A 26,999-nucleotide genomic window follows, 5' to 3' on the forward strand; every position below is an offset into this window, starting at 1 on the left:
TGTGGGAAACAAACTGCAGAAATGTTTCACAGCTGAAAAGCAGCAGTGAGCCTTTAAATGAATGTTTTAAACAGCTAAAGGAGCCTCTAGAAAAAAAAGAGTTTACTGTAACCAGTTATCAGAAACAAACAACCCAACAGATGCTTAATAAAAGTGGACAATTTCCAGTTAATACCTCACACACAGTGAAACTAGCTAGAAAAATACACAGTACACAAAGTGCTATAAATAAAGAAATAAAGAACAAAATAAACAAAAAACAGGATACTTAATGTTATATATTATAGCTCCGAGTTTCCTCAGTGTCTCAACTGGAAAGACCACAATGCTTTCTCACTAAAATAAATCGAGCCTAAATCATAAATACTATATAGACCATCCCAAACCTTCTCGATCTTCCCAATTTCATACAGGCTACTGAGAGTTCACCTTTACCTTTCATACAGTAGAGTTTCAACAGACATCATTCTGCCTGACCTATTACTCATTTGTATGTCCAATGGTGGTATAAACACACACTCAAGGGATCTCAAACTTTTTTGCAAAATAAAAGGAACATATTAGAGGGATAGGTTTGCATCATAGGAAGTACTTATGTTGAACAATGTTCCACTTCACATAAACCAAAAGTACTTCTCTTATACTATACAAATGTATTTTGGACAAATGAATAGGCAATTCACCCCCCAGTTTAGCCCATTGCCCTCGTGGATAGGGAAACATGTAAATTTCCCTACATATCCTTGCTCAACCAATCTCTGGGATATTTTCGTATGCAAAATCTAAAAGCTTAAAAACTGCCATGGAAATGTAAGACTAAGCTTCTAATGATCCTCACAGATTGATTGCCTAGTAAGAACCTATGAACTTGTGTGCTGAACAACAGTCCACTTATATTTATTAACCTCTTACTACAACGTAACTTGTTCAAATCGAATGCTTGGCTAAAAATATCTACCACATATAATTTCTATGCAATGAATTGTCAGTGATGTCCTTAAACAGAACTAATCCCTACAATGCATACTTTTAATAAAATTGTGTTTAGCTTACTACCATTGTGTATTTAATAACAACACTATGAATAGTCATCGGACTTGTTATTCTCTGGTATGTTACATTCCATGTCTGAGACTGGAATGTGTATGTACCAAGTCCTGTGCACGAGGGGATGCACGGTCCAAACCAAGTAGACAGCTCCAAATAGACCAGCAAGGCAGCACAGAGTTCAATATATTTATTAATTACTGATGAATATAACAGACTAGTTTCGGCCAGCAGCCTTCTTCAGTGTAAAACAATATCATCAAGTTCATTTGCAACATCCTTTAAATACATATCAAGAGCCAATCAAAAAGTTGAGCTCATGAATACTAATAAGTTTAAAAAAATGCTTGCAAAACCTATTTTCAGGGCACTTAGAGTAAATCATATGGTTATGCAATAATAATGAGTGTATACACTCAAGTGTGGTCCATCCATAACAGGTAAATAAATGAGGCTAAACAAATTCTGGATATTCCAACATGTCAATAAGACAATATATTAATACATGTTGTTGGTTTTGATAATCCCATATGGATGTACCACAAGCTATTCAACAAATCTTGGTTAGAGGAGCAAAAGGTCAAAAAATAGATACTGACGTTCAAAGGACTTAAACGTACTATGTCATAATAGAGCATATGTTGGACAGATTAGGTTATATATATATATATAAAAATATATATATATATAGAGGTTGATAGTAGGCAACACCAGTTATGAACATAGGATACAAGGTAAATCAACAATAATATTGACACCAGCCTGAACATAAATGCTATCACCTTTGTTCAACAGAAACATTGCAACTATTCTATATCCGTCCTGGACACAATAAATGACCACCCAATGAATACAAAAATTACCAAAAATATGATTAATCATAGATGTGTTCCAACATCTCCCTCTAGCAATGTATTGATACTTAGAATCTAAATAACCTTCCCATATTGTATAGAACACCCATGTACTTATAATAATTGTTAGTTAACAATCTCATGGCTAGTACATATCAACTATAAATTTTCTAACGGTTCCTGCATACTATATCTTCAGGAGCATTTATTTGACAGGTGAGATGTATTAGCCCATACATGTATATTGGTATAAACAATTATTAAACATAACTTATAGTGGATATGAAGTGCAATATGGAAATGGAATCAACAATACTGACATCAACAGCCTAAACATAAAGGCTTACAACTTTCTTCCAAAAAGTGATGAGGGCTATTATATCTCTAATACCTATATGGAAATGGCACCACTTGCAAGCCAAAAAGGAAAAAGGTAGGATGAGAAAACTGTAATATTGTATCTAGTTTCAACTTACATTATGCTAACAAGCATAAATGCTCAGTCACCTTACTAGCAAGTTGAGTACCTTTCCTTTGTGCTCCCACAAAAGGGAAAATTTGTTCTAACTAAACATAGCCATCGCCCATATCGGACATAATATTAAGTAGGAGTCCATAAGACTTAATATATTAACACCCTGTTCAGTATTAAGCCAGAATCTTTGAAGATTCATAATGTTAAAGACACATAAATAAGAAACAAATAAAATTCCCCACTTGGTGTCCTATGATTAAATGGACTAATACTGTTTCAATATATTCATTACAAATGATCATTTAGTCCCGGGTGAAATAAAGCCCCCAATGTGATAATCCAATGTTTCTCTTTCCGATCCAATAACCCATGCCACCCTTGTTTATTTGTTCTGTCTCCAGAAATACGATTCGATGACCATAAAGGTGAATTTAAGCTTGAGAATGTTTTTAGGTGTGTGTTGGTATAGGGCACTTTCGACTCCTTGTGGTTTTGATATCACTGCGATGTTAGTTCATTCTTAATCTTAGGGCTCTGGAAGTTTGTCCAACATAAAATCCCCACAGTAACAAGATGCCAGATACACCCAGTCGCTACTGCAGTTTCCAAAGATCTTAATATCAAAAACTTTGCTGGTATTACGGCTGGTAAATGCCTTGGATTTCAACATGTGTTGACAGGAACCACAATGGCCACAGGGGAATGACCCAATGAGTTCATCACCATGAAGTGTCAGTTGTTTATGAATAGTTCCCCCACTTGCCATATGTTTAAAGTGTGAAAAATAGGAACCTAATGTCTTACCACGTTTATATGAGAAAAGGCAACGGGGTCCCAAAAAACTTCGCAGTTTATCATTGGCCAATAAAATGTTCCAATGTTTATTAATGATGTTTCTAATCATATTAATATTTCTGCTATAAGTGGTGATGAACCTGACACATGTATGGGAAGATTGATTTTTATTTTTATTTTTGTCCTGATATTGTAATAAGTCGTCCCTCACAAGGCGATTAGCTCTATTCTGAGCCGATCGATGTCAAATTCATCATATCCTGTTAATAAACCTCTGACTGAGATCCCTACTAGCCAATTGATATTCCTCCATGTTGGAACTGAGGCGTTTAATACGTATAAACTGGGATATTGGAATACTCCTGATTGTGTGGCGGGGATGTAAACTTGAGGCATGTAACAAGGTGTTATACTGCGGATACTTGCGGAAAACCCTCGTAGACAGAGTATTGTCTGGGTTCCTGTATACTGTGACATCCAAAAAGTTGATAGAATTTTTATCGGATGTCACAGAAAATTCAATTCCCCAGACATTATCATTAAGATATTCAACAAATTCCTGCAAGTATCCTGCATCAGCCCGCCACACCAACCAGCAGTCGTCCAGATAACGTCTCCAGATATCCATTTCCACCTGAAAAATGTTATGTGATGTGTCATAGATCATAAATTCCTCAACATAAGCCATGAAAAGGTCAGCATATATAGGGGCAAAGGATGCCCCCATAGCTGTTCCTTGAAGCTGCCAATAACATTGGCCCTGGAAGTACAGGACATTCTTATTTAACACATGCTCGGACATACAAATCAAAAGGGTGTTAAATCCCGGTGAATATAGATTTACCCTTTCCAACCAATATTGTAAAGATTGGAGACCCGCCAATGGGGTATACTTGTATATAGTGATTTTACATCCAAGGTACATAAGTACCACTCAGGTTCCAATTGGGTTTCCCTAATTAGCTGTAGAAACTGTGTGGTATCCTGCAATCTAGATCTAATGTGTCCCAACAGGGGTTTAAGATATTTAGTGAGGAAGGCTGAAAGGGGTTCAGTCAGAGAGCCTATTCGATACTATGGGTCTACCGGTGGTTTTTCCAAGGACTTATGAATTTTGGGTAAAAGATATAATATCTGTTTGGACGGTTCCGACACTTTAAGTGAATCCAAGCACTTCTTGTTAATAATGCCTTCCTCAAAGGCCAACTGCAGAAAGGCGTCAATCTCATCCTTGAATACTGGTGTGGGATCTATAGACATGTACATATAGCACTTAACATCTGACAATTGAGTTAGCCCTTCATGAATATAATCCGCAGTGTTCCAAACCACAACTGCACCTCCCTTGTCAGCAGGGACAATAACTATATCCTTATTGTCACACAAGGTATTCAGAGCTATCCTGTCATCATCCGATAGATTACTAGCCAGCATAATGTGTCCCATGTTTTGGAAATGAATATCCCTCAAGATGGAGTCCATGAAAATAGATACGTGTTTGCTCATAGGGGGTTGAAAAGGGGACTTACCAAAACGGAAGTCCTCAGATGGTTCTGACCTGTTATCCTCAAAAAACAGCCTCAGATTTAACATCCTACAAAAATCATGTAAATCCTGTACTATGTGATATTCTTGACTAAAGAAAGAAGGAATGAAGTTCAAACCCTTATTCAACAGTGCAACCTGCTCATCCGTTAATATAGTCTTAGATAAATTCAACACATTCTGGGTGGTTCCAGATGAATTTCCTATTTCAGGAAGTTGTCCAAAAGGCCTTGAAGGGAAACCGGAGTGACCACTCTTTCTGTGCTTTCTGCCCCCCCCGGTGTCCCTTGCCCCTTCTAAAGGGGAAATTTTGTTAGTTCTCTTCCTATTAGGTGAAGCCCTCTCACCTGGACCCTCAAGATCCGTAAGGGAGGATTCATCACCAGAACTTCATTCCTTCTTTCTTTAGTCAAGAATATCACATACACGTATCTATTTTCATGGACTCCATCTTGAGGGATATTCATTTCCAAAACATGGGACACATTATGCTGGCTAGTAATCTATCGGATGATGACAGGATAGCTCTGAATACCTTGTGTGACAATAAGGATATAGTTATTGTCCCTGCTGACAAGGGAGGTGCAGTTGTGGTTTGGAACACTGCGGATTATATTCATGAAGGGCTAACTCAATTGTCAGATGTTAAGTGCTATATGTACATGTCTATAGATCCCACACCAGTATTCAAGGATGAGATTGACGCCTTTCTGCAGTTGGCCTTTGAGGAAGGCATTATTAACAAGAAGTGCTTGGATTCACTTAAAGTGTCGGAACCGTCCAAACAGATATTATATCTTTTACCCAAAATTCATAAGTCCTTGGAAAAACCACCGGGTAGACCCATAGTATCGGGAATAGGCTCTCTGACTGAACCCCTTTCAGCCTTCCTCACTAAATATCTTAAACCCCTGTTGGGACACATTAGATCTAGATTGCAGGATACCACACAGTTTCTACAGCTAATTAGGGAAACCCAATTGGAACCTGAGTGGTACTTATGTACCTTGGATGTAAAATCACTATATACAAGTATACCCCATTGGGCGGGTCTCCAATCTTTACAATATTGGTTGGAAAGGGTAAATCTATATTCACCGGGATTTAACACCCTTTTGATTTGTATGTCCGAGCATGTGTTAAATAAGAATGTCCTGTACTTCCAGGGCCAATGTTATTGGCAGCTTCAAGGAACAGCTATGGGGGCATCCTTTGCCCCTATATATGCTGACCTTTTCATGGCTTATGTTGAGGAATTTATGATCTATGACACATCACATAACATTTTTCAGGTGGAAATGGATATCTGGAGACGTTATCTGGGCGACTGCTGGTTGGTGTGGCGGGCTGATGCAGGATACTTGCGGGAATTTGTTGAATATCTTAATGATAATGTCTGGGGAATTGAATTTTCTGTGACATCCGATAAAAATTCTATCAACTTTTGGATGTCACAGTATACAGGAACCCAGACAATACTCTGTCTGAGGGTTTTCGCAAGTATCCGCGGTATAACACCTTGTTACATGCCTCAAGTTTACATCCCGTCACACAATCAGGAGTATTCCAATATCCCAGTTTATACGTATCAAACGTCTCAGTTCCAACATGGAGGAATATCAATTGGCCAGTAGGGATCTCAGTCAGAGGTTTATTAACAGGGGATATGATGAATTTGACATCGTATCGGCTCAGAATAGAGCTAATCGTCTTGTGAGGGACGACTTATTACAATATCAGGACAAAAATAAAAATAAAAATCAATCTTCCCATACATGTGTCAGGTTCATCACCACTTATAGCAGAAATATTAATATGATTAGAAACATCATTAATAAACATTGGAACATTTTATTGGCCAATGATAAACTGCGAAGTTTTTTGGGACCCCGTTGCCTTTTCTCATATAAACGTGGTAAGACATTAGGTTCCTATTTTTCACACTTTAAACATATGGCAAGTGGGGGAACTATTCATAAACAACTGACACTTCATGGTGATGAACTCATTGGGTCATTCCCCTGTGGCCATTGTGGTTCCTGTCAACACATGTTGAAATCCAAGGCATTTACCAGCCGTAATACCAGCAAAGTTTTTGATATTAAGATCTTTGGAAACTGCAGTAGCGACTGGGTGGTGTATCTGGCATCTTGTTACTGTGGGGGATTTTATGTTGGACAAACTTCCAGAGCCCTAAGATTAAGAATGAACGAACATCGCAGTGATATCAAAAACCACAAGGAGTCGAGTGCCCTATACCAACACACACGAAAACATTCTCAAGCGAAATTCACCTTTATGGTCATCGACCGTATTTCTGGAGACAGAACAAATAAACAAGGGTGGCATGGGTTATTGGATCGGAAAGAGAAACATTGGATTATCACATTGGGGGCTTTATTTCACCCGGGACTAAATGATCATTTGTAATGAATATATTGAAACAGTATTAGTCCATTTAATAATAGGACACCAAGTGGGGAATTTTTATTTGTTTCTTATTTATGTGTCTTTAATATTATGAATCTTCAAAGATTCTGGCTTAATACTGAACAGGGTGTTAATATATTAAGTCTTATGGACTCCTACTTAATATTATGTCCGATATGGGCGATGGCTATGTTTAGTTAGAACAAATTTTCCCTTTTGTGGGAGCACAAAGGAAAGGTACTCAACTTGCTAGTAAGGTGACTGAGCATTTATGCTTGTTAGCATAATGTAAGTTGAAACTAGATACAATATTACAGTTTTCTCGTCCTACCTTTTTCCTTTTTGGCTTGCAAGTGGTGCCATTTCCATATAGGTATTAGAGATATAATAGCCCTCATCACTTTTTGGAAGAAAGTTGTAAGCCTTTATGTTTAGGCTGTTGATGTCAGTATTGTTGATTCCATTTCCATATTGCACTTCATATCCACTATAAGTTATGTTTAATAATTGTTTATACCAATATACATGTATGGGCTAATACATCTCACCTGTCAAATAAATGCTCCTGAAGATATAGTATGCAGGAACCGTTAGAAAATTTATAGTTGATATGTACTAGCCATGAGATTGTTAACTAACAATTATTATAAGTACATGGGTGTTCTATACAATATGGGAAGATTATTTAGATTCTAAGTATCAATATATTGCTAGAGGGAGATGTTGGAACACATCAATGATTAATCATATTTTTGGTATTTTTTGTATTCATTGGGTGGTCATTTATTGTGTCCAGGACGGATATAGAATAGTTGCAATGTTTCTGTTGAACAAAGGTGAAAGCATTTATGTTCAGGCTGGTGTCAATATTATTGTTGATCTACCTTGTATCCTATGTTCATAACTGGTGTTGCCTACTATCAACCTCTATATATATATATATTTTTATATATATATATATATATAATTTAATCTGCCCAACATATGCTTTATTATGACATAGCATGTTTAAGTCCTTTGAACGTCAGTATCTGATTTTTTGACCTTTTGCTCCTCTAATAAAGAATTGTTGAATAGCTTGTGATAGTGGTACATCCATATGGGATTATCAAAACCAACAACATGTATTAATATATTGTCTTATTGACATGTTGGAATATCCAGAATTTGTTTAGCCTCATTTATTTACCTGGAGGTTATATTTCCTGTGATGGATGGACCACACTTGAGTGTATACACTCATTATTATTGCATAACCATATGATTTACTCTAAGTGCCCTCAAAACAGTTTTTGCAAGCAATTTTTTTAAACTTATTAGTATTCATGAGCTCAATTTTTTGATTGGCTCTTGAAATGTATGTAAAGGATGATGCAAATGAACTTGATGATATTGTTTTACACTGAAGAAGGCTGCTGGCCGAAACTAGTCTGTTATATTCATCAGTAATTAATAAATATATTGAACTCTGTGCTGCCTTGCTGGTCTATTTGGAGCTGAGACTGGAATGTGCCCATTTAGATCAAGTAACTACAAAGATTAACAAACAAGCAATACATAAACACATGCTGCACATAGATGGCATGGCCACAGCAATTGTAGAACTGGTCAGAAAATAAAATTTAGGACTGAACCATGCAACTGAGCAGCTCTGACTTTATCCAGTGTCCAAGAGTATATAGTGGAAATTGTACGATGACTGGCTATTAACATTCAAAAACAAGTACATTGATTGATCAGCTAAACCAGCATGCCCATTGTAAATCGAACATATACCAATAGAAAAAAGTCTGGTCACCTGGGCTTTCTTCTATTAATATATGCTACAGAAATTCTAGTTTTCTTTCATTTAAAAAAGTAAATTTAGAAATCTAGAAACTTCAAAAGAATGAGAGAGAAGGGACAGAGAAAGTACAGGAATAATCATGTATGTTATGCAAAACTAGAGCAACATACATGATTAGCCTTATATTTTTTTGGTCCTTTTTCTCTCATACATTTAAAATCTACAGATTTCATTTTTTTTTATTAAAAACAAACAAAAAAATCAAAGGTATCTTCCTTTCTCCATTGCTTCCTTTACACAGCACTTATTCATTGTATTCATTGTGTAAGGATGGGAACATAGTCCCATACAAACACGCAGTACATCAAGAAAGCTCCATGATACTGGGGGGAAAATGCAAAAGAGCACCATGGTGCCATTATACGAGGTCATTATTTAAGAAAAGTAAGTCACTTTTTTCTTAAATAATATCATTGTATAACAGCAAAAACCCATGGCTGGGTGTAGGTAATGCTGATTTACCCACAGCTGGCTTTTTTGGTCACTCTTGCTTTGCACTCATAACCTAACCACACTAATCATTGGTAAATTCAGCATTACCCACACCTAGCCATGGGTTATTGCCATAATACCTCATCTCTACAACTAGTGATAAGGCTAATTGTGTATATTTGGATGCTCTAGTTTTAAGGTGGGAACTGCGTCAGTTTAGCAACTATACTGCAAAAATCTTATGTCTCAGCAAGTAATCATTTATGGTTGGAGATAAAGCTTTAGACTGAACACTGGAACTGTAAGGTGGAAACTCTCCATTGAGATATTGCACCATATGAAAACAGTCCCATTGCAAGCTCTGTCATACTGCCACCATGTTAGTTAAGTAGAATTTAAAATGAACTTTAAAGCTGTTAAGTTGGAAACTGTTCATTGTAGAATTGTACCATGGACAAATTAGTGCATTGCAGCTACTGTGTTATCACAATCTTTGGTTGATTACTTGGAGTTCTGAACTGCCTACTGAAACTCCTAGGTTAAAACTGTATATGGAATAATCGTATTACATGGAAAATGTTGACTATTGGCATTTATTGCTATTCTATCATAATTAGTGCATCATTTGAATTCTGGATTGAGCCCTGCACCTGAAAAGTAGTTACTATATCCAATGATCCACCATATGCTCTAAGGAGAATATCTGTAAACTTATTGCCATATTGTAGACATCAGCCACTGACACAGAAATCAATCCTAAACTCAGAAGCTACCAGCATTTAAAATCTTCCTGTGAGAAATACATAAATAAAGGCTTTTACTCAGATGATGGCAGATCCTGGAAGTCCAAAAACAATGAAACACTTCTACATCTCAAGCCTAATAATTATCTCTCTTTCAAGGCAACACAGAGAGTCTCCTAACATAGCTATCCTATTTCCTGTTGACTGAAATTAAAAGATAACATCTCTTGTTTATGGCCCAGCTGTAAAGTAATTTTATTTCCTATCCTTCTGAAGTTTTGTAAGTTAATCTTCTATGTTCCAATAGGGTACACTGTGGATGATTCTTTTAAGCACAGTACTGTACAAACCTTGCTCAACACATAGTTCTGTACCATCAGTTTGATACACACATAACATACAGTTATAATATAGTGGTAATACAAGGAATTGCATCATGCTGATATTCACAAATGATGTATAACTATTTACAAAATTCCAGATAGCTGGGCTGGCAGTATCTCCTTCTGTCACACTTCTATATAAATCATATTAAAATTCACAAATGCCATAATTATTTACAAAATTCCAGTGAACTGGGTTGGAAATATTTCCTTTTGTGACATTGATCTCCCCCAAAGATTCAAGCTAGATTTTCAAGTGACCCTTGAGGAAACATTGCTTGAGAGGGATGAGTCTATGTGGGAATACACTACCCCTTACCCTGTCTTGAGATTCCATCTGCCTAGGCATTGCTAACCCCAGTACAGTGCTGCCCTGTCTTACCATATGCCTGCAACTCTAGGCTCCACCATAGTAATTTGGGACTATGTCTGGCTGGCTCCCTGTAACCATGGATCCCACTTAGACTCCTCTTACCTTGTACTGCAAATACTTGGCATCAGGGTCTCCCTATCATGGTAAAGTTTCATCATGTTAACATAGTACAGTTTGTGCCCCTGCCTCCTGCCTAGCAGTTATACCATGTAGTTAACATCACTGACCTTCCTTACCAGTTTGAAGGGTCCCTCCCAAACTGCCTGCAGCTTGTTGTGTCTGACAAGAATGAGAACCATTACCTGCTGCCCTACAGCATACTCTCTAGCTCGAGCGTTCCTGTCAAACCAGACCTTTTTCTGCTGTTGGGCTTCTGTCAGGTTCTCCTGGGTGAAGCCCATAAGTTCCCTGAGCCTTGTCCTGAGATTTAGTACATATGCCACAACAGACTCTTTGTGGGATTCACACTCACCCTCTCACTCATCTCAAATCAAATCTAGAGGTCCCCTCACCCTATGCCCATACAACAATTCAAAGGGTGAAAAACCTGTGGATTCCTGGGGCACCTCTCTGTAAGCAAACAGATGGGGCAAATATTTGTCCCACTCTCTCTTGAACTGGTCTACAAATGCTTGTAGCATGGTCTTGAATATAGAGCTTAACTTCACAACTAGACCATTAGTCTGGGGGTGGTAGGGGTGGTCTTTAGGTGCTTCATTCCACAGTGCTTCCACAGACAATCCAGCAGGTCTGACATGAAACAAGCAGGCAGAAATGGTGAGTGGATGTTTCCAGGTCAAAGACAAAATAAAAAGTGCACACTCTCTTTCTCTCTTTCTGAGAGTTCTTCAATTAATATGAAATATTACTGCTGGGTTTGCTTGGATGACATAACCCTGTTGTCAGAAACTACCAGCTTTTAACATCTCCCTGTGAAAAATACATAAAGTCTTTTCCACAGATGATGGCAGATCCTGGAAGTCCTAAAACAATAGAACACTTCTACATCTCAAGGTTATTAATTATCTCTCTTTCAAGGCAACATAGTGAGTCCTCTAGCATAGATATCCTGTCTCCTGTTGACTGAAACTGAAAGATAACATCTCTTGTTTATGTCCCTGCTGTAAAGTAGCTTAATTTCTTATTCTTCTGAAGTTTTGCAAGTTAATCTTGTATGTTCCAGTAGGTTACACTATGGATACCTCTTTTAAGCTCAGTACTATACAAACACTATTCAACACACACTTCTGTAGCAGCAGTTGGATACACACATAACATACAGTTCTAATATAATAATACAAGCAGTTGCATCATGCTGATATTCACAAATGACATATAACTATTTACAAAATTCCAGTGAGCTGGGCTGGCAATATTTACTTTTGTGACAACTCTCATATAAGCGATCTTCCAACCTCTAAGCATAAACATTATTTCTATCACCTGACACCCTTAACTTTACTTTATTCCATCAGTTCCATTCTCCTTTTTGGGAACATTCACCCCAACCCAACCCTAGACCTATTAGTAACCCCTCTAATAACACAAATTGCACATAGCCTCCATCCCATCTCCCTAACTTTCCCAACAAACATCTAACTCTAACCCTCTTCTCTCATCATCTATAGCACCAAGAACAAAATAAGTTATGTACATGCTTGGATGACCCAACACTCCCCTGACATAATCACTTTAACCAAAGCCTGGCTTAAACCTCACATCACTGACACAAAATTCCTCCCCCAGGTTATAACATCCTCCACCTAGACAATGCCAGCAAAAAAGGTGGAGGTATTGCCATTCTGTTTGCTGACCACCTCAATTTGTCCCCCCTCTCTAACCTAGCCCTTTCTTTCAGCTCAGTTGAGCTCCTAACAGCTAATTGTAAGCTCAATGACCACAAAACCATAATGACTGCAGCAATTTACATACCTCCTGGTGATAACATCCCATTAATAGAACAAACTTTTCCATAGTTCTCACATAATAAAACCACTCTCCTGGGCAATGTTAACATTAATTGCCTATCCTTCTCATGCAAATCACCCTATCTCTTATCAATCTGCATGGTTTTACATAACTCATCATCATATCCACAAACTTTAACAAGTCTGCCAACTCATCCCCTATCATTGACTGGATACTAGTATCCAATTCTGACCTCTACCACTTGCCAGAAAATCTACCCAGCTCCATCAGTGACCATTCCCCAATTTGGGTCCAGAGATACTCTCGCACCTCTTAAGACCTCAAATAAATTAGCGAATGCCATAACCTCTCAAACTTTTTACTCAAAGTTTTCAGTAACCAGCACTCTTCTATTAACTGGCCTTTCCAATCTCACCTTCCCATAGATGAAGCAGTACTTAAACTTAATTCTAAATTTCTGAACATACTCAACTCACCCCCCCCCAAGAAAAGTAAGAGTAAAATCCCACTACTCTCCTTGGCTTTCCCAGGCCACTAGAGCTCTCATGCACAAAAGAGACAAGGCCTGGAAACTCTGGACTAAGACCAAATCCCCCACCCACCTACAAACCTACAAAGAACTTCGTAACCTCTCCAAAAACCAAGTCTACCTTGACAAGAATTTTTTTTACCTTAAACCACCAAAATAACCCCCTAAAATTCTGGAACATTATCAATCATATCCTTCAACCAGGCAATCCTAATACTCCCAACCCCTGTCCAGATTGCACTCCCATTAATACAGCAAACAAACTACATCAAACACCTCCAAAGTAAACTCAAACCTTGCTCTCCTTCAGTGGACAACCTACCTCCACTCTTTGTGAGACATGCTGCAAACTCCATTGCCTACCGAGTATGCATCCTCATCAACCACTCTTTATCTGAATCCACTGTTCTTCACCATGGAATCAGTTCCTTATTATACTCATTCACAAAGGTGGTAACTCAACTGACTTTGCTAACTATCATCCCATAGTTATATTATCCCCCCATCTAAGATATTAGAAAAAATGTGTTCACAAACAAATTATGGAAAATCTGCTACTTGAAAACTTACTCACTCACTCCTACCAAACATGTATTTCGACCCAACCACAGCATTTCTACAGTCCTAATCTCTTTATCCCACTCCATCTCCTTCACTAGAAATAACAACAAATTGGTCTCCTGCCTTTTCCTTGACCTCTCTAAAGCCTTTCTCTCACTATCCTTCTCTACAAACTCACTGACCTTAACCTCTCTCCCTCAACCATCTCCAGATTCTCCAGCTACCTCTTCAACCGAAAACTGGCTGTGCCACGAGGATCATTTCTTTGCCCCCTGATCTTCAACATCTTCACTAATTACATCTCTACTTCCTGTCCTTTCTGTACTCTCATGCAATATGCCAATGACTCTACTATCATTTCAACTGCTGATACCATCTATGATTTACAAACTCTCACCCAAAATTCTTTCAACTCCATTGAGACCTGGCTCACTAACAATCAACTCATTATCAACCCTAAAAAAACCAAACCCGATTCTCTCTCCCACTATAAAGCATCCTTTTTTATCACCTCATCTAACAAAACCACAATCAATGTGGAATTCCATACAAAACTCCCAGGGGCCATCATTGATGACCAACTTAAATTTGGGCTCCATGTTCACCACTGCATTAAGAAAACCCACTTAAAACTTGGATTACTTTACAGAAATAAAAAGTTCCTCACTAAAGATTCTAGAGTAACACTAGCCCATGCTGACCTTTTCCCCTGCCTCCTCTATGGCTCATAAATTTCGACTAATCTACAGACATCACTACGAGCCAAACCTGAAAGTACCAATAATAAAATTGCACATTTTGCTGCTAGCCAGTCCCCAAAATCACACCATTGTCTTTCTCTCTCTGAACTGTCATCAACTTCAACTATCTCAATTGCTTGTCATTCATTCCATTCTTTACAAACACACTGCCTGCACTAGCATCTCCTCCCTGGTGACTCGACATACACCAGCTAAATCCCTCAGGAGCTCTAACCTTCACCTCCATGAATTTGTTAAGCCTAAAAAAACATTGGCCAAAACTTATATAGCTAGTCCCCTTCCCAAAAAAACTGGAAAACGTTACCCTCTGACATCAGAAAAATAACATGAGTTCAAAAACACTCTAAAACAATATCTTCTTAATACTTTGACTTGTAACTGTAACTCCTAGCTAATCCCAAACAACGCAAACAGGACTTACCTGTACTATACTGATGCTGCTTATTGTTGACTCTACTTCAGCTGCTCCAATGCTGACTCTGTACTGAGTATTATGCAAAACAATTCTGTCTATGCTAAATTACTTTCATTTCTTTTGAATTTAATATTGATTTTGTGTAATGTGTAAATAACTAATCCACTGTTTCTAGCAGCTGTTTTGCGACATAGCCTGTCTTATAATATCTTGCACACTGCTACTCCTCAACGTCCTACTTTTAATAACTGCACATAAGCCTACAGCCACTTACTGTGTTACTTACTATATGCTCTCTCTTTATGTACTTTATATGACTGTTTGTATGTTATTAAACATTAGTGATAAATTGGACCTTTTCTCCCTGGGCCTCCTCTAAAAAAGAGCTTTTGCTCAGTTGGACACTCCCAGTCAACAATTGTAAAATAAATAATGAATAAATAAAATCAAATTGAGCATGCATATCTCAACTGTAAAAGAAACTATGCATTCCTTAGTCTGTAGCACAAAGCAGTGGTGCTATAGTCTGAAATAACAGTGGGCATGCATCTCTAAAGTGCAAAAGGAAAAGTATGCATGCAGTAGTCCATAAGACACAAGAAGTATTTTGGCGTAGTCATCAGTTGTGGGTTCAAAAATAAGACTTCCCAAATATACAATACTATTATGTTGTCATTATTATTGGAATGTAACTTCATACCTCTATACTAGTGGCATGGGTCTACTTCATGTTGTTGAAGGCCGACAATATCAAAGCTGATATTGTCTGCACAGATTAGTGAAAGCAAAAAACATTGAATGTTTAAATGGAAAATCTCCGTAAGGGGAGATTTCCGTTTAATTCAATGTAGTGCAGTCTCGTAGCTGGTATATTTAAGTGGGGTGGGGCACAGCCCCCCCCCCCCACATGGGGGGGGGTGCAGGGTGGCTTGCTCCCCTGCTTGCAGAGGTAAGTTTTTATTTATTTTTGTTTTTAGGCATTTTTTTTTTCATTTGATGTTTCAGAATTCAATGTTATCTGTGTCGACCATATCAGATTCAATATTCTGAAACTTCGATAAGATAATATAGACACAGTGGCATAAATGACCTTCTGTAATCAGTATAACTGGAACATGCATATGTGCAATACATGCACACATTAAGGATTGGTGGCTACAATCTGTACTATAGTGTTCCTGTTATAAACTGGGTAGTCTTAAATGTAAGGAAAACACTTCTTAGAAGAGTTTCTACTGTTAAAAGTAAAGGTAACAAAATAGACTAAAATAATTGCATCAATACTTTGTATGTCACATATGAATTTGCTAATGTTCTCCCTTTTATCACCCTAACCCTTTTTGGGGGAGGGGGGGTTATTATTTTCTTTTTTTGTGTTTCCCACAACACAATAGGTAGGGCTGTCCCACGGGATCCACCTGTTCCCACTCCACCAGCTACAGCACTGCTGCCCAGTACATCTGGTGCAGTACCTGGTGGCACCCTTCCTGCCACCACTGCACTAGCCGGCCCCTTAGGTAGTTCTGTCTCTAAGGGTAGGCCTATGGCTCCCTCCAGGTGCAGTGGCATAGGGGGTGAGTTTATCACCCATGACAAACTGACAGAGATAGTGAGTAGGATTGTGCACCGCACTGTTAGCATACTCCTATGCCAGATGGAGCACTTGCTCTCCATCTTAGAGAAGATGACCTGTAGGAGACGCATGCATCAGGCACTGCAACCAGCAATACTGTGAGGTGACAGTGATGACAGTCCACTGAGGATTAGATTCTTAGTGCCAACCTCCGCGATGTGCATGGGACTGAAATTTCCAATCCCCCTCCCCATCCATGGTGTTCACCCACCTCATAAGTCCTTCACCATCCCGATCTATGTATAGGATGATTTTTTATTTTTTTTGAGAGACAAATGAATGTTGGGGAAGGGCTGTAGGAATGTGAGGGTGATGTAAGACAGACAAGAGAAAGGGATGGTAAAGAACACAATAGGTGAGTGAACATCATGAGTGGGGTGAGGATGGGGATATCACAAACCCATGGATGTCAAGTTGAGTGACATTGAGAATAGAGTCCTTACCCACTGGACTGTCACCACTGTCACTTCACTGCACCAATGGCTGCAGTGTCTGAGGTCTGAGTCTTCTGTTGTTTAATACAACAATGGAGAATAGTGTCTCAAGCTAGGCATGCACCAATAGTGAAGTGCAGAATCCTATGCACCATCCCTGGCAGTTCATCACAGGTGATAATCTCATCCCCTCTGCTACTGTGCTGGTGAGAGCCACAGACCTGTCCTCCAGGTCAGATCTACCTGAAGAGCCAGGTAGTGCAGGGATGGTAGAAGGGGTGCTACCAGGTACTGCACCAGATTTGCTGGCTGGCAGTGCTGTAGCTAGTGGAGTGGGGGCAGGTGGATCCTGTGGAACAGTTCTAACCTGCAATGCTGTGGGAAAAAAATTTAACTAAAAAGGTAAACACAAAAAAAATATTAAACCAAAAAAAGAGAGAAAAGAGTTGGGGTGAGAAAAATATGTGACATACAAAGCATTGATACAATTGTTTTACTATATTTTGTTACCTTTACTTTTAACTCTACAAACTCCAAACAAATACTTTTGTTTACTGTTCAGACTACCCAGCTTCTAACAAATGCACAGTATGCTACAGATTGCAGTAAGCAATCCTTGATGTATACATACACTGCATATATGTGTGGTCCAAATATACTGATTACAGTTTACAGTAAGCCAGTGGTGACACTGCTTTACAGCTCTGATGTTACATTGCAATATTGATATAACCTTAACATATTTAATATATTGTAGATATTTAATACATTTGGGAAGTGTGGATTTTGAAGGTACAACCTATGACTACTTTGTTATTTTGCCCTCCAGACTAATGCATGCATACTTCCCTATTACAGTTAAGAAATGAATGCTCAATTTGATATAACTGTAAAAAGTGACAAATAAATATGTTGTAACTTTTTAATGCTAAAATAACTCCACTGTTGGGATGCATACGTACCACATGAGTCTCACATCCATGCCAATCTAGAGGCATGGATTCACACATTCAGTGCCTGGTCTGTGATAGCTGCAGAAAAAACAGAACACAATAGAATACCATTAAGCATACCAGTGCTGACCATATCCAGCTTTTAGCACTGACACATAGTCTCTATAAGTGACACTTACACATTTGTGGGGTGCCCCCACTCCTACATTTCCCAATACAATGGTCAAGGGTATTCTTCTTTCTCATCCTGAGGTCTCTGTAGTGGTTCCTACATTGTTCACCAGTGCAGGGGATACCAGTAGCACTGGTCAGAGCTGAGGCCAGACTATTCTATGCCTCTGCCTTGCACTCCAAGCCACTATAGTCCCTCTGCAACAGCCTGGGTCCATGTACATTGAGTAGGAGTCCAACAAACACTTTGGACTCCTGGACACTCCCTCTTTGAGCACAGCATCTAAAAAAACTCTCCAGGAACACCAGCCATGCCTATCACAGATTGAGGCCAATATATAATAATGTCTTCCAACCAATTGCAGGTAATGCACTTACTGAGAATGCTCACTTTCTGTATTTGCAACATTTGAAATTGTTGTGCATTGCTTGCCATCCCGCAACTACATTGTACAACAGTGCATGCTGCCAGGAAATCTTTGCACAATGGCCAATAGTATTAATTGAATGCATCCAGTGTATGTGTGTGTCTGTCTGGGTCCTGTCTGCTATGTGAGTGGCACATTCATGTGTTTGTGCACTGCTGCTTTGTGCCAAATGAAATGCTCTTAGCCAAAGCCATTTGTGCTAAGAGGTGGATCACTCAGTGATCAAAAAAAAAAAAAATTAAAAAGTATAAAAATTAGACAATTACTTGAAATGCAGAAAATTTATCTATGACATACACAGTAGAAACTGGATATGGGTTTGGATCCCAACTCTCACTGGAATGCACTGTTACAAAACAAGAGGGGGGCTTTATCCATCTTTGCCCCCAGAAACCTTTACAGCAAATACATGATGTAATTCCTCACACAACCATGTTTAGCTGAATGTACACCGATATCAAAGTATGACCTGATATTTGTAAATGTATTCTGTGTAATATATTTGGATGTGGTGCACTTACTGGTTACACAACCTGCTATGACTATTCCTTGCAAATATACAGCTGTATCCTACCTTTCTGTGTTTCTTGGTCATTCATCAGTTATTTGACCAGCACTCAGACACATGCAGTGTGTAAGACAGTCTATATCATTAAACTTAAAATGTGTGAGGATATTCACTGGGAACAATATTATATGCAGCTGCCATCAAAGTAATGGAAGGTTGAATGCCACAAACAAGTATAGACTGCTGTTTTTGGAGTGGGGGAGCAAAGTTGGACTCCTGTCATGGTATCTGCAAGGGTATAATGTTCTTTCATGGGGAGTAGACTCAGGCTCAGCTACTGTTATGACAAAGGCAAGGCTATGTTGCTTTTATTACTCTCCTTGTTTTGCATCCTGCCAGCTTGATCTTGTGAGGGTGTTGAAGCAGAAAACTACTGTGTGTCTCATTACTTTCTAACTTCTCTGTTATGATTTCCCATTTCAAACGTATGTTGCTAAACTGAGGGCATGCAATGATCATCATTACTTTGGGGAGGTATCAGTGGGTGAATCTTTGAGGCCTTAGGCCTACTACTTGCTAATGGACACATACAAGTCAAATAAGTCTCTGCTGTTACATGTGATATTAATTTCTGTACAAATATCCCACCTTGTAGTTGCTTACTTTACCAAGTGATGAAATACAAGGACATGTCATAATATTATTATGCAATGCAGTACATGTTCAGGACTTACCTTGTAAATACAGCAGTTTACACATGGTTAGTTCAGGGCTGACTGTGATGCAAGCAGTACACGGCCAATAATTGGGGAGGTAAAGGCCATGGCTCTGAGGTGAGGCTGGCAGAAGTTGCAGGGCTCCTGTTTTGTGTTCCTGTCTACCCTGTAGCATTATACAATATCAAAACATACATGAAAAAGGCAAGTTAAATGTGGCCTGAAAACTCTTGTCTGTCTCGGCCTAAGCATATTGGCAGCAACAGCAGCAGCATTGCCTGCAGACTGTGATGCATACAAATGGAGATAAGCAGCAGCAGCTCCTAACATTCTGTCTGTGTAGCCTTTCTGTGTTTCTACTCCACTACTTTTGAAATCCACAGGAAAAACCAGCATGGAGTCTAAATGGTTGCTTTATAACTTGTTGAATAGCTCCACCAGATGGGTTGATTAGCATGCAGTTCAGCTGTTTATTTTGTAATTAGCATCTCTGAAACACAGCCTAGACAGATGGAGTCCATTAATAATAATCTACTCCATTATAAAAAAAGCAAATGTGTAGCTAGCCATACTGATGGTGAGGAACTTGCTACATGTTCAGCAATTAAACAGTTTTCCAAGCTATCTTTACAGAGGAGTATTGAACTGTAGCAGGTATGCTGTCTTTTTTTTGCCTACATAATACATATGCTGGAATATATTTATGAATAATGTGAAACGAAGGCTTTTACACTGTTATCTGCATGCATTGGTTAGAAGTGTATTGATGGCATGGCCATGTTTGTCAAGCCATTTTGGAGGTACAGATGATTGAATATACATGAAAATAGTAAGCTGCGTGACACATATGTACAAATGTTTCAGGTCCTTTGAATGAAAATTTAGTATTTCCAGTCTGTTTTTTTTTTTATTAGCAAAATTGTTCATGTGCCTGTTTAGTGGGTTGGGGAAGCAAAGAGAATTTGTTGTCATGTTACAAACTACAAAGGACTATTCTTTTGGGGGGCTCATATGAGTTATTGCTATGGCACAAGCATGGATATGTTGCCCTTGCTTCTCTCCTCCTTTTGCATTCTGCTTGTTGTTAGTATTTCACATTTGTTGTATGTGTTATGATTTTCCATTGGGTACTATTAATTGTCTACCTTAATTGTTTTATTTTGTAACAGTTACTTTGTAGTTATGTGATAGTTATGTGTATTATCATTCTGTTGTGTTTTAGGACCAAAAATGTCAATGAAGAGCTGATCCCCCTTCAGTGAGGTAAAAGATAGTAGTTGACACGGTACATCAACATGGAGCTTTTATTCTTGGAAGGGGTCATCCCAATATGCCAGAGTGACTGAACATATGTCAGAAAATCAGTGATAACATAAATGCCATGGGCAGCCATGGCCATACTTATGAGCAGGTACACCACAGGGCTACTGACATGATCACAGCTGCATGGAGGTGTGCAGTTGTTGTTGCCCAATGCAAGAGGGTAACTGGGGGTGTGTCTGCTGCAGAGCCAGCTCTCATCCCCATTGAGGAATTCCTGGTGAATCTTCTGACATGAGAAAACTCACAGCAGAGTGGCCCACAATATGTCCTTGATGTGGGTGCACCTCCTTATCAAGTCCCAGAAAGAACTTCCAGATAGGCTTTGTTATATGACCAGTGCATTACTGTTGAATAATAAAACGATAGAAATAAAAGTTACTACTGTGTCACTTGTGTTTTTTTTCTGAGATGAAGTGAATATTAATACAGTGATAAGCTCACTTTGGAGCTGTCAGTCATGTACTTGTTAAATTAAAACATCATGCTGATTGAGATGAGTATATGTACTACCTCCTATCTTACTGTTAAATGTGATGATGATTGCCTTACCTCTTGCTTAACTTCTTTCAGGGCTGTCAAGAATCCAGCACTGTAGACCTCCAGTAGGTGGAAAGCCAAATCAAGTTATTTCATTACTGCAGATCAATTCTAGCAATCTAATGTGTAATTTTAGGCCTGTTACTGGTAGCACTGTTAGTTGTTTAGCATATATTGCACCATAGCAGTGCAGGTATTAATATATGCCTGTGTCTCTCCCTTTTTATCACAGGTGATCATGACAGAGGGAGTGTGGACCCTGTGCCACCTGATGTCAGTGTCTCATCAGACACTGATGATGATGGTGGTGAAACTGACTCACAGTTGGGGATGCACAGGTTGAATCTGACACAGAAGTTGACATCCAGCCACCCCCTTATTTTTCCCTGAACACAGCCAGTATGCCTGTGCCTACCCAGTCCTCTCAGCCCACAGATGTAGGACAGGTATAGGGTGATGACATTAGGCAGGGAAGTGTGGCTACTGTGGCTTCAGTGCCTGTTGAGTCTGGTCATAGCCAAAGTGTTGATGAGGTACCATGCAGGAGGGTTGATAGGGGGTGTTAGGAGGGTGCCTGCTGTCCCTCCTCTACCAGCTGCAGGTGTCTCTTCCCATATCACTCAACGTATGTTTAGGGCCATCATGGAGGCCCAGTCGTATTCAAATAGGTGCTCCAGACAAATGGTCAGGTTTGTGGATTTGGCACAATCTGACATGCTGGCTGCCTCCACAGTCTCACTGATTCCCAAGATCAGATGAATGACATGTTAGAAATAGGGGCATCTGTGATGGACAGAGGTGTGTCTGTCATTGAATGAGCAGTGTCTGTGATGGAACATCTGCTGGCAGGGGAACTGTTTTCTAGTGAGTGTAGGTCAGCCACAACATCTGCTGAGAGCCAACACACCATTCTATAGTGGCAGTACTTCTACTGGTCCATCAGGGTGTATGCTGTCCCACTTACATATGACAGGCCATGGGGTCATGGTCTTGGGCATTTCTGTGAAGAGAGCATGTCCAGCAGACATCAGTCATGCTCAGGTAGCAGCACTCCATCTGACCTTGGGCTTGGAGGTGACAGTGCAATTCCTAGCAGAGCTAGTTGCTATGGTCAGGGGTAACAGTGAAGAACTGCCACCTCTACCATGCAGGGCTCACACCTGTCCAACATGCTAAGAAGAACTAACACAGAATTTGGCTGTGTTCATGTAGACTCTCACATACAACTTTTATTTGGAGGACCCCTACAGACACACACACAGCCTGCCTGCTTCACATTCTCCCTCACATAAACTCACTGACCTTTTGTGTCGGCCTAAGCCTCTTGCTCCCCCCCCCCCCCAGCATCCTGTGCAAGTGATAACTGGGTCATATCCCTGTTTCTCTGTTTTGGATTCAGGGATACAAAAGCTTTGTCTCTGATGCACAGGGTGAATTGCTACATTAGTGCCTATTATATCTGCATTTGTGCTGTTGAACAGATAATTGTACATGTCAGTTATATTTGCCTTGCAAATGTTGTGGATAGCATCATCATGTAAGTACATTCTTGTGTATTCTCTTTTAAGGGATATGATGTCAGGAACTGCAATGAGCATCATTACTTTATAACCTTTTTCTTTAATGAAGACCTACTCAGCCAATAAAACTAAAGTTGAACCTATCTGGCACATCAAATTCCATGGAGTCACAATTGAACACCAACCTAAAATTTGACAAACACCTCGCTCTGTCAAAAGGTCCACATTAAGCTAGGCTCACTAGACAGAATCAAGCCATGCCTAATTGAAGCAACTCAACATTCCATCACTAGGACTCCTCTACTCTCTACCCTTCTGTGCACCTCACCAATATTCACTAATTTCAGAAAATCAGATTTAAACAAACTGGAATCCTGCTATAACAAATTGCAAGATTCGCTACTATCCTCCCTTATAGGTCACATCACTGCATAGCACTTCATAAACTAAATTCGATTGAACTACCCAGTCACCTATCCCTCAACCAACTTACTTTTATTAATTTTGTCTTCCACCATCCAGACAACTGTCCTGCAATTGAGCTTAGTGCAGCCCTACTCAAATGACAGACCACTAAGATCCTCCAACAAACTATTACTCGAAGTAATTAAATCTAATAATTGTTACAGTAACTTTTTATTCCTCAGACAATACTAAATTATAACAACACATCCAAATTTAACCTACTGCTTAAGGAAGACCTAACCAAAAACTGGCTTTGCTTCTGTACTAGTCCAAGCTGGTCATTCTGGCCTTCCTTTTTCTTACAACCAAAGTATCTCTTTTCTTATTAAATTCTAACATCCAAACTATCCCACCTATCACAGAATTCCAATTTCTGTCTTCTTATCTCAAGTTCATTATTGTTCCTTTCTTTATCTACCTATCTCAAGCTTCCTGTAGTTTCATCATATTTCCTCATGCTTGTACTTCACCTCAATATTGCCTTAGGTATTACTGTACAGAACAAGTAACACTATCATAGCAACAATCAGCCATATTCTTTCCATATACCACACATGTATCTCATAAATATTTACCAGCAAAGCAGCCATGATATTGATCTACTAATCAGTCATTTCTTGATGATGGCACAAGCTATTTCATGCTAGTTTGTTAGCTTTTTTCCCCACTTTTTTACTCTCTCAATTTTTATTTTGTTTATGTATAACTGTTTACTACCTACATTTACCATAGTTACATATTCTTGACTGTTATGGATTTCTTGTATTGTTTTTAATATGTTTTTTGTAATAGAAATTTTCTCCCCAGGTCTCCACTGAAAAAGGGTCCCTGGTAAACAAATGTAAAATAAATAAATGTTTTCCAGTACATACGTATGGTGCACATCATAAGACACACCATCATTTACAGAATTCAGGATTGTATGACAGCAGTGTAGTCAAACTCATTAGAACAGTAATACAGCATAATGTTCTCTTTTGCAGGATCCTCATCAGAAACATGCAGCAGCTGGACAGACCACATGGCTTTCTCACCAAGATAACACAGGGCCTACTAACCATGACATGATGTACGCTGGGTAGATTACCAGACAGATGACAGTGACATGTCTGTTTATCGTATTACATTGCATTTGTGATTCTAAGGTTATTTCTTTTGGTTTAAGCACTTAGGCATCAAGCCAGTTGTCTTACATTATGAAGATTTGTGTAGTTTGCACTCTGGTGGGAGGAGAGGATGGCCTTTGCCCTTCGTTGCAGGGAATTCCTGGTTGAATTATTATTGTGGCTGTTGTTCAAAGTCTCTTTGTTATGGTTTAAGCACTTGGCTTCCAAACCAGTTATTTTACATTAGGAAGGTTTGTGGTGTAGACTCTTATGGCAGGGGATGATAGCCTACGTCCTTCTAAGCTGGGATTTGCTAGTTGAAAGCTTATTGTGTCTGTTATGCAAAAAGTGTCTTAGTTCTCATTTAAGCACTTCTATTCCAGACCACTTATTTCACACTAGGAATGTTTGATGTTGACACTCTTGTTTGAGTATTCTACTGTATTGCTGCTTTATTTAACATGTTTGTTGTTCTGTTGTGATTGCTGTTTTCTGCACTTCAGATTTCTAGGACTTCTGCATTTTACAGCACAGGCTCGATTCAGGCTTGCAGAATCTAGACTGTTTGGTACCATTGGAGCACTAAATCCAGCCCTTTTACATTGAGGGGCCCCCTGCTCCCTTGTGGCAGAAATGTGCAACCAAGAAACCATCTGACTTGAGGATTGCTGGAATAAGACACCCTGTAGGCCTTTCCCCTTGTTTTACTTGTTTAAGATTGTTTACCTTCACTTATATTCCAGAATTGTGTTTTAGGCTGTTTGCACTCAATTTACAGTAGCTGCTGAGGCCCTGCACAGCTGAGCTGCGAGCAATTCAGCTGTGCATTGTGAAGTATTGACCCATTTTTGCAACCCAAGTACTCCATAGAATAGATATTTTGTTAGTCTTACACCAAAACCTGGTCCATCTTGCCCACTCCCCACTACTTACTACAGTATATACCTTCCATAATGGATGGACAGTTTTCCACTATGCCTTCAGGCAGTCTGATGGATACGGGCATCCTAAGGCAACAGAGCAATTGCCTCATATATACAGACAATTAGTTACTGCTAAAGCAAACTAATGCAACATGTGAGAGCTGTAACTATACTATGCATTTGGATAATTCTCTCACATAACAACAAACCAGCTATCAAGCATATTGTCAGCACACACAAGTCACCTGTTGTACATAAGATAGCAACAAATAAACCCACATATGTGGAAGTACTCGCTAGAAACCTAACTAAAGATCAGAGATCTCCCAATCACAAACCTACTGCACACAGTGCAGACCTAACACATTCCACACACCGGTGTCTCAGCCAATAAGCCCCTCAGGCAAAACACCTCAAAATCAAATGTCTTGCTCATATGCGACTCCATAATGAGACACACACACATGTCCCCCTTCACCAGGCTGGACAAGGCGAAGGTCACAATCAGCTGCCTGATAGGTGCCAGGTCTCCCGACAAATACAGTTATGACTCTTATCATAGTACATGTTGCAGTGAATAACTGGAGACATACCTCACTGTACTATATGAAGGTGCCTACCCCCCCATAGTGGCCTTTTTAGGCAATGTCAGAAGTAAAGTCCCAACATAAAAGTATCCACCACAGACAAATTGAAGGTTATTCTGTTTAATGCATGGAGTGTAAACCAAACTGCAGTTAGTGGAAGAACTTCTTACCTTTGCAGATTCCCATGTCTGTGCAGTCACGCAGGCATGGTTCAAGGCCATAGAGAACACACTGGCTATGCAGGGGTACAATGCCTTCCACATGCTCACTCATCAAAATAAGCATGAAAGAATCAAAGTTGAAAGTGTATGCATCTTCATTAAAGATCAATATAACACAAGGCTTGTCAAAGAACATGACTCTGTAGTACTACTCCAATTTCAACTAACTGTATATAAAACCCCCTTTCACATCACAGATAGCTACAGGCTCCCCACACTGAACCACAAGGACCACTTTGCCAACTTGGACCTAATTGAGTCACTCACTAGACAGCCAAATACCTTGGTCATGTGTGATTTCAACTATCCTTCCATCGATTTGGAGTTATATATGTGCACAAGTACACTCACCTTAA

This window comes from Protopterus annectens, chromosome 17.part0 (genome assembly GCF_019279795.1).
Source record: "Protopterus annectens isolate FY-2018-M chromosome 17.part0, PAN1.0, whole genome shotgun sequence".
NCBI lineage: Eukaryota > Metazoa > Chordata > Ceratodontiformes > Protopteridae > Protopterus > Protopterus annectens.